This window comes from Passer domesticus, chromosome 7 (assembly GCF_036417665.1).
Source record: "Passer domesticus isolate bPasDom1 chromosome 7, bPasDom1.hap1, whole genome shotgun sequence".
NCBI classification, from domain to species: domain Eukaryota; kingdom Metazoa; phylum Chordata; class Aves; order Passeriformes; family Passeridae; genus Passer; species Passer domesticus.
In genome coordinates, this window is record NC_087480.1 from 23794024 (window position 1) to 23809897 (window position 15874).

A 15874-nucleotide genomic window follows, 5' to 3' on the forward strand; every position below is an offset into this window, starting at 1 on the left:
GTTTTGATTTGTTTTTATGATGTTTTGGCGGGTTTTCGGAATGTTTTGGTTGGGTTTTAGAATGTTTTGTTTTCTCTTGTGTTGTTTTTATTGTGTTGGCAGGTTGTGGAACATTTGGATTCCTTTTGGCGGGTTTTAAAATATTTTGGCGGGTATTTGGAATGTTTTGGTTTGCTTTCATTTGTTTTGATTATGTTTTGGCAAGTTATTGAAAATTTTGATCACTTCTGACTGGTTTTCTAGTATTTTGGCATCTTTTCAGAATGTTTTGATCCGTTTTGGCGGGTTCTAAACTATTTTGTCAGGTTTTTGGAATGTTTTGGTTGGTTTTGATTTGTTTTTATGATGTTTTGCCAAGTTTTTTGAATGTTTTGATCAGTTCTGGCTGGTTTTCTAATGTTTTGGCATCTTTTCAGAATGTTTTGATGAGTTTTGCGGGTCTAAATTATTTTGTCGGGTTTTCGGAATATTTTGGTTGGTTTTGATTTGTTTTGATGATGTTTTGGCGGGTTTTCGGAATGTTTTGGTTGGGTTTTAGAATGTTTTGTATTCTCTTGAGTTGTTTTTATTGTGTTGGCAGGTTTTGCAATGTTTGGATTCCTTTTGGCAGGTGTTCGGAATGTTTTGGCGGGTGTTCGGAATGTTTTGATTAGTTTTGACGGGTTTTGAAATATTTTGGCCGGTTTTTAGAAGGTTTCGATTTGTTTTGATTTGTTTTGATTCTGTTTAGCCCAGTTTTTGGTGTGTTTGGATTAGCTTTGGTGGGCTTTATCATGTTTTGTCAGGTTTTTTCGAATGTATTGATCACTTCTGTCTGGTTTTCTATTTCTGGCGGGTTTGAAAATATTTTTGGATGAGTTTTGGCGGGTTTTCAAAGATTTTGGCTCTTTGCGCAGAGATGACGGTGCCGGTTGCGGTGCGCTCCGGGGCGCTCCTTCTGCGGAAAGACGCCTGGCAGCGGCACTTGGGACAGCTCCGCGTCTCCGTATTGTGCGTTTCTTGCCTTCTGCATCTCAGCAAAATGCTTTCCCACTAGGTCTAGCAAGGAGAAACTGTGGCAGCTGAGTAGATGTAGCCCGGCCCGCCCTTTGAAGTTGACAAGTTCTTGGCATCTCAGAGCCTCAAGGGAAGAGCAAGGTTATCTATGGTAGGCTGGGGCGGAACTAGCAGCAAGCAGAGCAAAGTTGTCCAAGAATAGCTTCCATTGGAATGCTAATGGCAATTGAAGAGGCAGGCCAGTGGCAAGCCACTAGCTTCTAGCAGTTTGAAAGTTGCAGACACAGTGCAGGTGTTGTGCGGCTTCCTTCTTGGCCTCCTAGAAGGTGCCGCGCTCTCTGTGTCTTGCTTGCCAATATGTTGCCGTGTTCCTCTTATTGTTTGGTTTGTTTTGATTTGTTTTGATGATGTTTTGGCAGGTTTTCGGAATGTTTTGGTTGGTTTTGACTTGTTTTTATGATGTTTTGCCAAGTTTTTTGAATGTTTTGATCAGTTCTGGCTGGTTTTCTAATGTTTTGGCATCTTTTCAGAATGTTTTGATGAGTTTTGCGGGTCTAAATTATTTTGTCGGGTTTTCGGAATATTTTGGTTGGTTTTGATTTGTTTTTATGATGTTTTGGCGGGTTTTCGGAATGTTTTGGTTGGGTTTTAGAATGTTTTGTTTTCTCTTGTGTTGTTTTTATTGTGTTGGCAGGTTGTGGAACATTTGGATTCCTTTTGGCGGGTTTTAAAATATTTTGGCGGGTATTTGGAATGTTTTGGTTTGCTTTCATTTGTTTTGATTATGTTTTGGCAAGTTATTGAAAATTTTGATCACTTCTGACTGGTTTTCTAGTATTTTGGCATCTTTTCAGAATGTTTTGATCAGTTTTGGCGGGTTCTAAACTATTTTGTCAGGTTTTTGGAATTTTTTGGTTGGTTTTGATTTGTTTTTATGATGTTTTGCCAAGTTTTTTGAATGTTTTGATCAGTTCTGGCTGGTTTTCTAATGTTTTGGCATATTTTCAGAATGTTTTAATGAGTTTTGCGGGTCTAAATTATTTTGGCGGCTTTTCGGAATATTTTGGTTGGTTTTGATTTTTTTTTTATGATGTTTTGGCGGGTTTTTGGAATGTTTTGGCGGGTATTTGGAATGTTTTGGCGGGTGTTCGGAATGTTTTGGCGGGTATGCGGAATGTTTTGATTAGTTTTGACGGGTTTTGAAATATTTTGGCCGGTTTTTAGAAGGTTTCGATTTGTTTTGATTTGTTTTGATTCTGTTTAGCCCAGTTTTTGGTGTGTTTGGATTAGCTTTGGTGGGCTTTATCATGTTTTGTCAGGTTTTTTCGAATGTATTGATCACTTCTGTCTGGTTTTCTATTTTGGCGGGTTTGAAAATATTTTTGGATGAGTTTTGGCGGGTTTTCAAAGATTTTGGCTCTTTGCGCAGAGATGACGGTGCCGGTTGCGGTGCGCTCCGGGGCGCTCCTTCTGCGGAAAGACGCCTGGCAGCGGCACTTGGGACAGCTCCGCGTCTCCGTATTGTGCGTTTCTTGCCTTCTGCATCTCAGCAAAATGCTTTCCCACTAGGTCTAGCAAGGAGAAACTGTGGCAGCTGAGTAGATGTAGCCCGGCCCACCCTTTGAAGTTGACAAGTTCTTGGCATCTCAGAGCCTCAAGGGAAGAGCAAGGTTATCTATGGTAGGCTGGGGCGGAACTAGCAGCAAGCAGAGCAAAGTTGTCCAAGAATAGCTTCCATTGGAATGCTAATGGCAATTGAAGAGGCAGGCCAGTGGCAAGCCACTAGCTTCTAGCAGTTTGAAAGTTGCAGACACAGTGCAGGTGTTGTGCGGCTTCCTTCTTGGCCTCCTAGAAGGTGCCGCGCTCTCTGTGTCTTGCTTGCCATTATGTTGCCGTGTTCCTCTTATTGTTTGGTTTGTTTTGATATGTTTTTATGATGTTTTGGTGGATTTTGGAATGTTTTGGTTGGTTTTGATTTGTTTTTATGATGTTTTGCCAAGTTTTTTGAATGTTTTGATCAGTTCTGGCTGGTTTTCTAATGTTTTGGCATCTTTTCAGAATGTTTTGATGAGTTTTGCGGGTCTAAATTATTTTGTCGGGTTTTCGGAATATTTTGGTTGGTTTTGATTTGTTTTGATGATGTTTTGGCGGGTTTTCGGAATGTTTTGGTTGGGTTTTAGAATGTTTTGTATTCTCTTGAGTTGTTTTTATTGTGTTGGCAGGTTTTGCAATGTTTGGATTCCTTTTGGCAGGTGTTCGGAATGTTTTGGCGGGTGTTCGGAATGTTTTGATTAGTTTTGACGGGTTTTGAAATATTTTGGCCGGTTTTTAGAAGGTTTCGATTTGTTTTGATTTGTTTTGATTCTGTTTAGCCCAGTTTTTGGTGTGTTTGCATTAGCTTTGGTGGGCTTTATCATGTTTTGTCAGGTTTTTTCGAATGTATTGATCACTTCTGTCTGGTTTTCTATTTCTGGCGGGTTTGAAAATATTTTTGGATGAGTTTTGGCGGGTTTTCAAAGATTTTGGCTCTTTGCGCAGAGATGACGGTGCCGGTTGCGGTGCGCTCCGGGGCGCTCCTTCTGCGGAAAGACGCCTGGCAGCGGCACTTGGGACAGCTCCGCGTCTCCGTATTCTGCGTTTCTTGCCTTCTGCATCTCAGCAAAATGCTTTCCCACTAGGTCTAGCAAGGAGAAACTGTGGCAGCTGAGTAGATGTAGCCCGGCCCGCCCTTTGAAGTTGACAAGTTCTTGGCATCTCAGAGCCTCAAGGGAAGAGCAAGGTTATCTATGGTAGGCTGGGGCGGAACTAGCAGCAAGCAGAGCAAAGTTGTCCAAGAATAGCTTCCATTGGAATGCTAATGGCAATTGAAGAGGCAGGCCAGTGGCAAGCCACTAGCTTCTAGCAGTTTGAAAGTTGCAGACACAGTGCAGGTGTTGTGCGGCTTCCTTCTTGGCCTCCTAGAAGGTGCCGCGCTCTCTGTGTCTTGCTTGCCAATATGTTGCCGTGTTCCTCTTATTGTTTGGTTTGTTTTGATTTGTTTTGATGATGTTTTGGCAGGTTTTCGGAATGTTTTGGTTGGTTTTGACTTGTTTTTATGATGTTTTGCCAAGTTTTTTGAATGTTTTGATCAGTTCTGGCTGGTTTTCTAATGTTTTGGCATCTTTTCAGAATGTTTTGATGAGTTTTGCGGGTCTAAATTATTTTGGCGGGTTTTCGGAATATTTTGGTTGGTTTTGATTTGTTTTTATGATGTTTTGGCGGGTTTTCGGAATGTTTTGGTTGGGTTTTAGAATGTTTTGTTTTCTCTTGTGTTGTTTTTATTGTGTTGGCAGGTTGTGGAACATTTGGATTCCTTTTGGCGGGTTTTAAAATATTTTGGCGGGTATTTGGAATGTTTTGGTTTGCTTTCATTTGTTTTGATTATGTTTTGGCAAGTTATTGAAAATTTTGATCACTTCTGACTGGTTTTCTAGTATTTTGGCATCTTTTCAGAATGTTTTGATCAGTTTTGGCGGGTTCTAAACTATTTTGTCAGGTTTTTGGAATTTTTTGGTTGGTTTTGATTTGTTTTTATGATGTTTTGCCAAGTTTTTTGAATGTTTTGATCAGTTCTGGCTGGTTTTCTAATGTTTTGGCATATTTTCAGAATGTTTTAATGAGTTTTGCGGGTCTAAATTATTTTGGCGGCTTTTCGGAATATTTTGGTTGGTTTTGATTTTTTTTTTATGATGTTTTGGCGGGTTTTTGGAATGTTTTGGCGGGTATTTGGAATGCTTTGGCGGGTGTTCGGAATGTTTTGGCGGGTATGCGGAATGTTTTGATTAGTTTTGACGGGTTTTGAAATATTTTGGCCGGTTTTTAGAAGGTTTCGATTTGTTTTGATTTGTTTTGATTCTGTTTAGCCCAGTTTTTGGTGTGTTTGGATTAGCTTTGGTGGGCTTTATCATGTTTTGTCAGGTTTTTTCGAATGTATTGATCACTTCTGTCTGGTTTTCTATTTCTGGCGGGTTTGAAAATATTTTTGGATGAGTTTTGGCGGGTTTTCAAAGATTTTGGCTCTTTGCGCAGAGATGACGGTGCCGGTTGCGGTGCGCTCCGGGGCGCTCCTTCTGCGGAAAGACGCCTGGCAGCGGCACTTGGGACAGCTCCGCGTCTCCGTATTCTGCGTTTCTTGCCTTCTGCATCTCAGCAAAATGCTTTCCCACTAGGTCTAGCAAGGAGAAACTGTGGCAGCTGAGTAGATGTAGCCCGGCCCGCCCTTTGAAGTTGACAAGTTCTTGGCATCTCAGAGCCTCAAGGGAAGAGCAAGGTTATCTATGGTAGGCTGGGGCGGAACTAGCAGCAAGCAGAGCAAAGTTTTCCAAGAATAGCTTCCATTGGAATGCTAATGGCAATTGAAGAGGCAGGCCAGTGGCAAGCCACTAGCTTCTAGCAGTTTGAAAGTTGCAGACACAGTGCAGGTGTTGTGCGGCTTCCTTCTTGGCCTCCTAGAATGTGCCGCGCTCTCTGTGTCTTGCTTGCCAATATGTTGCCGTGTTCCTCTTATTGTTTGGTTTGTTTTGATTTGTTTTTATGATGTTTTGGCGGGTTTTTGGAATGTTTTGGTTGGTTTTGATTTGTTTTTATGATGTTTTGCCAAGTTTTTTGAATGTTTTGATCAGTTCTGGCTGGTTTTCTAATGTTTTGGCATCTTTTCAGAATGTTTTGATGAGTTTTGCGGGTCTAAATTATTTTGTCGGGTTTTCGGAATATTTTGGTTGGTTTTGATTTGTTTTTATGATGTTTTGGCGGGTTTTCGGAATGTTTTGGTTGGGTTTTAGAATGTTTTGTTTTCTCTTGTGTTGTTTTTATTGTGTTGGCAGGTTGTGGAACATTTGGATTCCTTTTGGCGGGTTTTAAAATATTTTGGCGGGTATTTGGAATGTTTTGGTTTGCTTTCATTTGTTTTTATTATGTTTTGGCAAGTTATTGAAAATTTTGATCACTTCTGACTGGTTTTCTAGTATTTTGGCATCTTTTCAGAATGTTTTGATCCGTTTTGGCGGGTTCTAAACTATTTTGTCAGGTTTTTGGAATTTTTTGGTTGGTTTTGATTTGTTTTTATGATGTTTTGCCAAGTTTTTTGAATGTTTTGATCAGTTCTGGCTGGTTTTCTAATGTTTTGGCATCTTTTCAGAATGTTTTAATGAGTTTTGCGGGTCTAAATTATTTTGTCGGGTTTTCGGAATATTTTGGTTGGTTTTGATTTTTTTTTTATGATGTTTTGGCGGGTTTTCGGAATGTTTTGGCGGGTATTTGGAATGTTTTGGCGGGTGTTCGGAATGTTTTGGCGGGTATTCGGAATGTTTTGATTAGTTTTGACGGGTTTTGAAATATTTTGGCCGGTTTTTTAAAGGTTTCGATTTGTTTTGATTTGTTTTGATTCTGTTTAGCCCAGTTTTTGGTGTGTTTGCATTAGCTTTGGTGGGCTTTATCATGTTTTGTCAGGTTTTTTCGAATGTATTGATCACTTCTGTCTGGTTTTCTATTTCTGGCGGGTTTGAAAATATTTTTGGATGAGTTTTGGCGGGTTTTCAAAGATTTTGGCTCTTTGCGCAGAGATGACGGTGCCGGTTGCGGTGCGCTCCGGGGCGCTCCTTCTGCGGAAAGACGCCTGGCAGCGGCACTTGGGACAGCTCCGCGTCTCCGTATTGTGCGTTTCTTGCCTTCTGCATCTCAGCAAAATGCTTTCCCACTAGGTCTAGCAAGGAGAAACTGTGGCAGCTGAGTAGATGTAGCCCGGCCCACCCTTTGAAGTTGACAAGTTCTTGGCATCTCAGAGCCTCAAGGGAAGAGCAAGGTTATCTATGGTAGGCTGGGGCGGAACTAGCAGCAAGCAGAGCAAAGTTGTCCAAGAATAGCTTCCATTGGAATGCTAATGGCAATTGAAGAGGCAGGCCAGTGGCAAGCCACTAGCTTCTAGCAGTTTGAAAGTTGCAGACACAGTGCAGGTGTTGTGCGGCTTCCTTCTTGGCCTCCTAGAAGGTGCCGCGCTCTCTGTGTCTTGCTTGCCAATATGTTGCCGTGTTCCTCTTATTGTTTGGTTTGTTTTGATTTGTTTTGATGATGTTTTGGCAGGTTTTCGGAATGTTTTGGTTGGTTTTGACTTGTTTTTATGATGTTTTGCCAAGTTTTTTGAATGTTTTGATCAGTTCTGGCTGGTTTTCTAATGTTTTGGCATCTTTTCAGAATGTTTTGATGAGTTTTGCGGGTCTAAATTATTTTGGCGGGTTTTCGGAATATTTTGGTTGGTTTTGATTTGTTTTTATGATGTTTTGGCGGGTTTTCGGAATGTTTTGGTTGGGTTTTAGAATGTTTTGTTTTCTCTTGTGTTGTTTTTATTGTGTTGGCAGGTTGTGGAACATTTGGATTCCTTTTGGCGGGTTTTAAAATATTTTGGCGGGTATTTGGAATGTTTTGGTTTGCTTTCATTTGTTTTGATTATGTTTTGGCAAGTTATTGAAAATTTTGATCACTTCTGACTGGTTTTCTAGTATTTTGGCATCTTTTCAGAATGTTTTGATCAGTTTTGGCGGGTTCTAAACTATTTTGTCAGGTTTTTGGAATTTTTTGGTTGGTTTTGATTTGTTTTTATGATGTTTTGCCAAGTTTTTTGAATGTTTTGATCAGTTCTGGCTGGTTTTCTAATGTTTTGGCATATTTTCAGAATGTTTTAATGAGTTTTGCGGGTCTAAATTATTTTGGCGGCTTTTCGGAATATTTTGGTTGGTTTTGATTTTTTTTTTATGATGTTTTGGCGGGTTTTTGGAATGTTTTGGCGGGTATTTGGAATGTTTTGGCGGGTGTTCGGAATGTTTTGGCGGGTATGCGGAATGTTTTGATTAGTTTTGACGGGTTTTGAAATATTTTGGCCGGTTTTTAGAAGGTTTCGATTTGTTTTGATTTGTTTTGATTCTGTTTAGCCCAGTTTTTGGTGTGTTTGGATTAGCTTTGGTGGGCTTTATCATGTTTTGTCAGGTTTTTTCGAATGTATTGATCACTTCTGTCTGGTTTTCTATTTCTGGCGGGTTTGAAAATATTTTTGGATGAGTTTTGGCGGGTTTTCAAAGATTTTGGCTCTTTGCGCAGAGATGACGGTGCCGGTTGCGGTGCGCTCCGGGGCGCTCCTTCTGCGGAAAGACGCCTGGCAGCGGCACTTGGGACAGCTCCGCGTCTCCGTATTGTGCGTTTCTTGCCTTCTGCATCTCAGCAAAATGCTTTCCCACTAGGTCTAGCAAGGAGAAACTGTGGCAGCTGAGTAGATGTAGCCCGGCCCGCCCTTTGAAGTTGACAAGTTCTTGGCATCTCAGAGCCTCAAGGGAAGAGCAAGGTTATCTATGGTAGGCTGGGGCGGAACTAGCAGCAAGCAGAGCAAAGTTGTCCAAGAATAGCTTCCATTGGAATGCTAATGGCAATTGAAGAGGCAGGCCAGTGGCAAGCCACTAGCTTCTAGCAGTTTGAAAGTTGCAGACACAGTGCAGGTGTTGTGCGGCTTCCTTCTTGGCCTCCTAGAAGGTGCCACGCTCTCTGTGTCTTGCTTGCCAATATGTTGCCGTGTTCCTCTTATTGTTTGGTTTGTTTTGATTTGTTTTGATGATGTTTTGGCAGGTTTTCGGAATGTTTTGGTTGGTTTTGACTTGTTTTTATGATGTTTTGCCAAGTTTTTTGAATGTTTTGATCAGTTCTGGCTGGTTTTCTAATGTTTTGGCATCTTTTCAGAATGTTTTGATGAGTTTTGCGGGTCTAAATTATTTTGGCGGGTTTTCGGAATATTTTGGTTGGTTTTGATTTGTTTTTATGATGTTTTGGCGGGTTTTCGGAATGTTTTGGTTGGGTTTTAGAATGTTTTGTTTTCTCTTGTGTTGTTTTTATTGTGTTGGCAGGTTGTGGAACATTTGGATTCCTTTTGGCGGGTTTTAAAATATTTTGGCGGGTATTTGGAATGTTTTGGTTTGCTTTCATTTGTTTTGATTATGTTTTGGCAAGTTATTGAAAATTTTGATCACTTCTGACTGGTTTTCTAGTATTTTGGCATCTTTTCAGAATGTTTTGATCCGTTTTGGCGGGTTCTAAACTATTTTGTCAGGTTTTTGGAATGTTTTGGTTGGTTTTGATTTGTTTTTATGATGTTTTGCCAAGTTTTTTGAATGTTTTGATCAGTTCTGGCTGGTTTTCTAATGTTTTGGCATCTTTTCAGAATGTTTTGATGAGTTTTGCGGGTCTAAATTATTTTGTCGGGTTTTCGGAATATTTTGGTTGGTTTTGATTTGTTTTGATGATGTTTTGGCGGGTTTTCGGAATGTTTTGGTTGGGTTTTAGAATGTTTTGTATTCTCTTGAGTTGTTTTTATTGTGTTGGCAGGTTTTGCAATGTTTGGATTCCTTTTGGCAGGTGTTCGGAATGTTTTGGCGGGTGTTCGGAATGTTTTGATTAGTTTTGACGGGTTTTGAAATATTTTGGCCGGTTTTTAGAAGGTTTCGATTTGTTTTGATTTGTTTTGATTCTGTTTAGCCCAGTTTTTGGTGTGTTTGGATTAGCTTTGGTGGGCTTTATCATGTTTTGTCAGGTTTTTTCGAATGTATTGATCACTTCTGTCTGGTTTTCTATTTCTGGCGGGTTTGAAAATATTTTTGGATGAGTTTTGGCGGGTTTTCAAAGATTTTGGCTCTTTGCGCAGAGATGACGGTGCCGGTTGCGGTGCGCTCCGGGGCGCTCCTTCTGCGGAAAGACGCCTGGCAGCGGCACTTGGGACAGCTCCGCGTCTCCGTATTGTGCGTTTCTTGCCTTCTGCATCTCAGCAAAATGCTTTCCCACTAGGTCTAGCAAGGAGAAACTGTGGCAGCTGAGTAGATGTAGCCCGGCCCGCCCTTTGAAGTTGACAAGTTCTTGGCATCTCAGAGCCTCAAGGGAAGAGCAAGGTTATCTATGGTAGGCTGGGGCGGAACTAGCAGCAAGCAGAGCAAAGTTGTCCAAGAATAGCTTCCATTGGAATGCTAATGGCAATTGAAGAGGCAGGCCAGTGGCAAGCCACTAGCTTCTAGCAGTTTGAAAGTTGCAGACACAGTGCAGGTGTTGTGCGGCTTCCTTCTTGGCCTCCTAGAAGGTGCCGCGCTCTCTGTGTCTTGCTTGCCAATATGTTGCCGTGTTCCTCTTATTGTTTGGTTTGTTTTGATTTGTTTTGATGATGTTTTGGCAGGTTTTCGGAATGTTTTGGTTGGTTTTGACTTGTTTTTATGATGTTTTGCCAAGTTTTTTGAATGTTTTGATCAGTTCTGGCTGGTTTTCTAATGTTTTGGCATCTTTTCAGAATGTTTTGATGAGTTTTGCGGGTCTAAATTATTTTGTCGGGTTTTCGGAATATTTTGGTTGGTTTTGATTTGTTTTTATGATGTTTTGGCGGGTTTTCGGAATGTTTTGGTTGGGTTTTAGAATGTTTTGTTTTCTCTTGTGTTGTTTTTATTGTGTTGGCAGGTTGTGGAACATTTGGATTCCTTTTGGCGGGTTTTAAAATATTTTGGCGGGTATTTGGAATGTTTTGGTTTGCTTTCATTTGTTTTGATTATGTTTTGGCAAGTTATTGAAAATTTTGATCACTTCTGACTGGTTTTCTAGTATTTTGGCATCTTTTCAGAATGTTTTGATCAGTTTTGGCGGGTTCTAAACTATTTTGTCAGGTTTTTGGAATTTTTTGGTTGGTTTTGATTTGTTTTTATGATGTTTTGCCAAGTTTTTTGAATGTTTTGATCAGTTCTGGCTGGTTTTCTAATGTTTTGGCATATTTTCAGAATGTTTTAATGAGTTTTGCGGGTCTAAATTATTTTGGCGGCTTTTCGGAATATTTTGGTTGGTTTTGATTTTTTTTTTATGATGTTTTGGCGGGTTTTTGGAATGTTTTGGCGGGTATTTGGAATGTTTTGGCGGGTGTTCGGAATGTTTTGGCGGGTATGCGGAATGTTTTGATTAGTTTTGACGGGTTTTGAAATATTTTGGCCGGTTTTTAGAAGGTTTCGATTTGTTTTGATTTGTTTTGATTCTGTTTAGCCCAGTTTTTGGTGTGTTTGGATTAGCTTTGGTGGGCTTTATCATGTTTTGTCAGGTTTTTTCGAATGTATTGATCACTTCTGTCTGGTTTTCTATTTTGGCGGGTTTGAAAATATTTTTGGATGAGTTTTGGCGGGTTTTCAAAGATTTTGGCTCTTTGCGCAGAGATGACGGTGCCGGTTGCGGTGCGCTCCGGGGCGCTCCTTCTGCGGAAAGACGCCTGGCAGCGGCACTTGGGACAGCTCCGCGTCTCCGTATTGTGCGTTTCTTGCCTTCTGCATCTCAGCAAAATGCTTTCCCACTAGGTCTAGCAAGGAGAAACTGTGGCAGCTGAGTAGATGTAGCCCGGCCCACCCTTTGAAGTTGACAAGTTCTTGGCATCTCAGAGCCTCAAGGGAAGAGCAAGGTTATCTATGGTAGGCTGGGGCGGAACTAGCAGCAAGCAGAGCAAAGTTGTCCAAGAATAGCTTCCATTGGAATGCTAATGGCAATTGAAGAGGCAGGCCAGTGGCAAGCCACTAGCTTCTAGCAGTTTGAAAGTTGCAGACACAGTGCAGGTGTTGTGCGGCTTCCTTCTTGGCCTCCTAGAAGGTGCCGCGCTCTCTGTGTCTTGCTTGCCAATATGTTGCCGTGTTCCTCTTATTGTTTGGTTTGTTTTGATATGTTTTTATGATGTTTTGGTGGATTTTGGAATGTTTTGGTTGGTTTTGATTTGTTTTTATGATGTTTTGCCAAGTTTTTTGAATGTTTTGATCAGTTCTGGCTGGTTTTCTAATGTTTTGGCATCTTTTCAGAATGTTTTGATGAGTTTTGCGGGTCTAAATTATTTTGTCGGGTTTTCGGAATATTTTGGTTGGTTTTGATTTGTTTTGATGATGTTTTGGCGGGTTTTCGGAATGTTTTGGTTGGGTTTTAGAATGTTTTGTATTCTCTTGAGTTGTTTTTATTGTGTTGGCAGGTTTTGCAATGTTTGGATTCCTTTTGGCAGGTGTTCGGAATGTTTTGGCGGGTGTTCGGAATGTTTTGATTAGTTTTGACGGGTTTTGAAATATTTTGGCCGGTTTTTAGAAGGTTTCGATTTGTTTTGATTTGTTTTGATTCTGTTTAGCCCAGTTTTTGGTGTGTTTGCATTAGCTTTGGTGGGCTTTATCATGTTTTGTCAGGTTTTTTCGAATGTATTGATCACTTCTGTCTGGTTTTCTATTTCTGGCGGGTTTGAAAATATTTTTGGATGAGTTTTGGCGGGTTTTCAAAGATTTTGGCTCTTTGCGCAGAGATGACGGTGCCGGTTGCGGTGCGCTCCGGGGCGCTCCTTCTGCGGAAAGACGCCTGGCAGCGGCACTTGGGACAGCTCCGCGTCTCCGTATTCTGCGTTTCTTGCCTTCTGCATCTCAGCAAAATGCTTTCCCACTAGGTCTAGCAAGGAGAAACTGTGGCAGCTGAGTAGATGTAGCCCGGCCCGCCCTTTGAAGTTGACAAGTTCTTGGCATCTCAGAGCCTCAAGGGAAGAGCAAGGTTATCTATGGTAGGCTGGGGCGGAACTAGCAGCAAGCAGAGCAAAGTTGTCCAAGAATAGCTTCCATTGGAATGCTAATGGCAATTGAAGAGGCAGGCCAGTGGCAAGCCACTAGCTTCTAGCAGTTTGAAAGTTGCAGACACAGTGCAGGTGTTGTGCGGCTTCCTTCTTGGCCTCCTAGAAGGTGCCGCGCTCTCTGTGTCTTGCTTGCCAATATGTTGCCGTGTTCCTCTTATTGTTTGGTTTGTTTTGATTTGTTTTGATGATGTTTTGGCAGGTTTTCGGAATGTTTTGGTTGGTTTTGACTTGTTTTTATGATGTTTTGCCAAGTTTTTTGAATGTTTTGATCAGTTCTGGCTGGTTTTCTAATGTTTTGGCATCTTTTCAGAATGTTTTGATGAGTTTTGCGGGTCTAAATTATTTTGGCGGGTTTTCGGAATATTTTGGTTGGTTTTGATTTGTTTTTATGATGTTTTGGCGGGTTTTCGGAATGTTTTGGTTGGGTTTTAGAATGTTTTGTTTTCTCTTGTGTTGTTTTTATTGTGTTGGCAGGTTGTGGAACATTTGGATTCCTTTTGGCGGGTTTTAAAATATTTTGGCGGGTATTTGGAATGTTTTGGTTTGCTTTCATTTGTTTTGATTATGTTTTGGCAAGTTATTGAAAATTTTGATCACTTCTGACTGGTTTTCTAGTATTTTGGCATCTTTTCAGAATGTTTTGATCAGTTTTGGCGGGTTCTAAACTATTTTGTCAGGTTTTTGGAATTTTTTGGTTGGTTTTGATTTGTTTTTATGATGTTTTGCCAAGTTTTTTGAATGTTTTGATCAGTTCTGGCTGGTTTTCTAATGTTTTGGCATATTTTCAGAATGTTTTAATGAGTTTTGCGGGTCTAAATTATTTTGGCGGCTTTTCGGAATATTTTGGTTGGTTTTGATTTTTTTTTTATGATGTTTTGGCGGGTTTTTGGAATGTTTTGGCGGGTATTTGGAATGTTTTGGCGGGTGTTCGGAATGTTTTGGCGGGTATGCGGAATGTTTTGATTAGTTTTGACGGGTTTTGAAATATTTTGGCCGGTTTTTAGAAGGTTTCGATTTGTTTTGATTTGTTTTGATTCTGTTTAGCCCAGTTTTTGGTGTGTTTGGATTAGCTTTGGTGGGCTTTATCATGTTTTGTCAGGTTTTTTCGAATGTATTGATCACTTCTGTCTGGTTTTCTATTTTGGCGGGTTTGAAAATATTTTTGGATGAGTTTTGGCGGGTTTTCAAAGATTTTGGCTCTTTGCGCAGAGATGACGGTGCCGGTTGCGGTGCGCTCCGGGGCGCTCCTTCTGCGGAAAGACGCCTGGCAGCGGCACTTGGGACAGCTCCGCGTCTCCGTATTGTGCGTTTCTTGCCTTCTGCATCTCAGCAAAATGCTTTCCCACTAGGTCTAGCAAGGAGAAACTGTGGCAGCTGAGTAGATGTAGCCCGGCCCACCCTTTGAAGTTGACAAGTTCTTGGCATCTCAGAGCCTCAAGGGAAGAGCAAGGTTATCTATGGTAGGCTGGGGCGGAACTAGCAGCAAGCAGAGCAAAGTTGTCCAAGAATAGCTTCCATTGGAATGCTAATGGCAATTGAAGAGGCAGGCCAGTGGCAAGCCACTAGCTTCTAGCAGTTTGAAAGTTGCAGACACAGTGCAGGTGTTGTGCGGCTTCCTTCTTGGCCTCCTAGAAGGTGCCGCGCTCTCTGTGTCTTGCTTGCCAATATGTTGCCGTGTTCCTCTTATTGTTTGGTTTGTTTTGATATGTTTTTATGATGTTTTGGTGGATTTTGGAATGTTTTGGTTGGTTTTGATTTGTTTTTATGATGTTTTGCCAAGTTTTTTGAATGTTTTGATCAGTTCTGGCTGGTTTTCTAATGTTTTGGCATCTTTTCAGAATGTTTTGATGAGTTTTGCGGGTCTAAATTATTTTGTCGGGTTTTCGGAATATTTTGGTTGGTTTTGATTTGTTTTGATGATGTTTTGGCGGGTTTTCGGAATGTTTTGGTTGGGTTTTAGAATGTTTTGTATTCTCTTGAGTTGTTTTTATTGTGTTGGCAGGTTTTGCAATGTTTGGATTCCTTTTGGCAGGTGTTCGGAATGTTTTGGCGGGTGTTCGGAATGTTTTGATTAGTTTTGACGGGTTTTGAAATATTTTGGCCGGTTTTTAGAAGGTTTCGATTTGTTTTGATTTGTTTTGATTCTGTTTAGCCCAGTTTTTGGTGTGTTTGCATTAGCTTTGGTGGGCTTTATCATGTTTTGTCAGGTTTTTTCGAATGTATTGATCACTTCTGTCTGGTTTTCTATTTCTGGCGGGTTTGAAAATATTTTTGGATGAGTTTTGGCGGGTTTTCAAAGATTTTGGCTCTTTGCGCAGAGATGACGGTGCCGGTTGCGGTGCGCTCCGGGGCGCTCCTTCTGCGGAAAGACGCCTGGCAGCGGCACTTGGGACAGCTCCGCGTCTCCGTATTCTGCGTTTCTTGCCTTCTGCATCTCAGCAAAATGCTTTCCCACTAGGTCTAGCAAGGAGAAACTGTGGCAGCTGAGTAGATGTAGCCCGGCCCGCCCTTTGAAGTTGACAAGTTCTTGGCATCTCAGAGCCTCAAGGGAAGAGCAAGGTTATCTATGGTAGGCTGGGGCGGAACTAGCAGCAAGCAGAGCAAAGTTGTCCAAGAATAGCTTCCATTGGAATGCTAATGGCAATTGAAGAGGCAGGCCAGTGGCAAGCCACTAGCTTCTAGCAGTTTGAAAGTTGCAGACACAGTGCAGGTGTTGTGCGGCTTCCTTCTTGGCCTCCTAGAAGGTGCCGCGCTCTCTGTGTCTTGCTTGCCAATATGTTGCCGTGTTCCTCTTATTGTTTGGTTTGTTTTGATTTGTTTTGATGATGTTTTGGCAGGTTTTCGGAATGTTTTGGTTGGTTTTGACTTGTTTTTATGATGTTTTGCCAAGTTTTTTGAATGTTTTGATCAGTTCTGGCTGGTTTTCTAATGTTTTGGCATCTTTTCAGAATGTTTTGATGAGTTTTGCGGGTCTAAATTATTTTGGCGGGTTTTCGGAATATTTTGGTTGGTTTTGATTTGTTTTTATGATGTTTTGGCGGGTTTTCGGAATGTTTTGGTTGGGTTTTAGAATGTTTTGTTTTCTCTTGTGTTGTTTTTATTGTGTTGGCAGGTTGTGGAACATTTGGATTCCTTTTGGCGGGTTTTAAAATATTTTGGCGGGTATTTGGAATGTTTTGGTTTGCTTTCATTTGTTTTGATTAT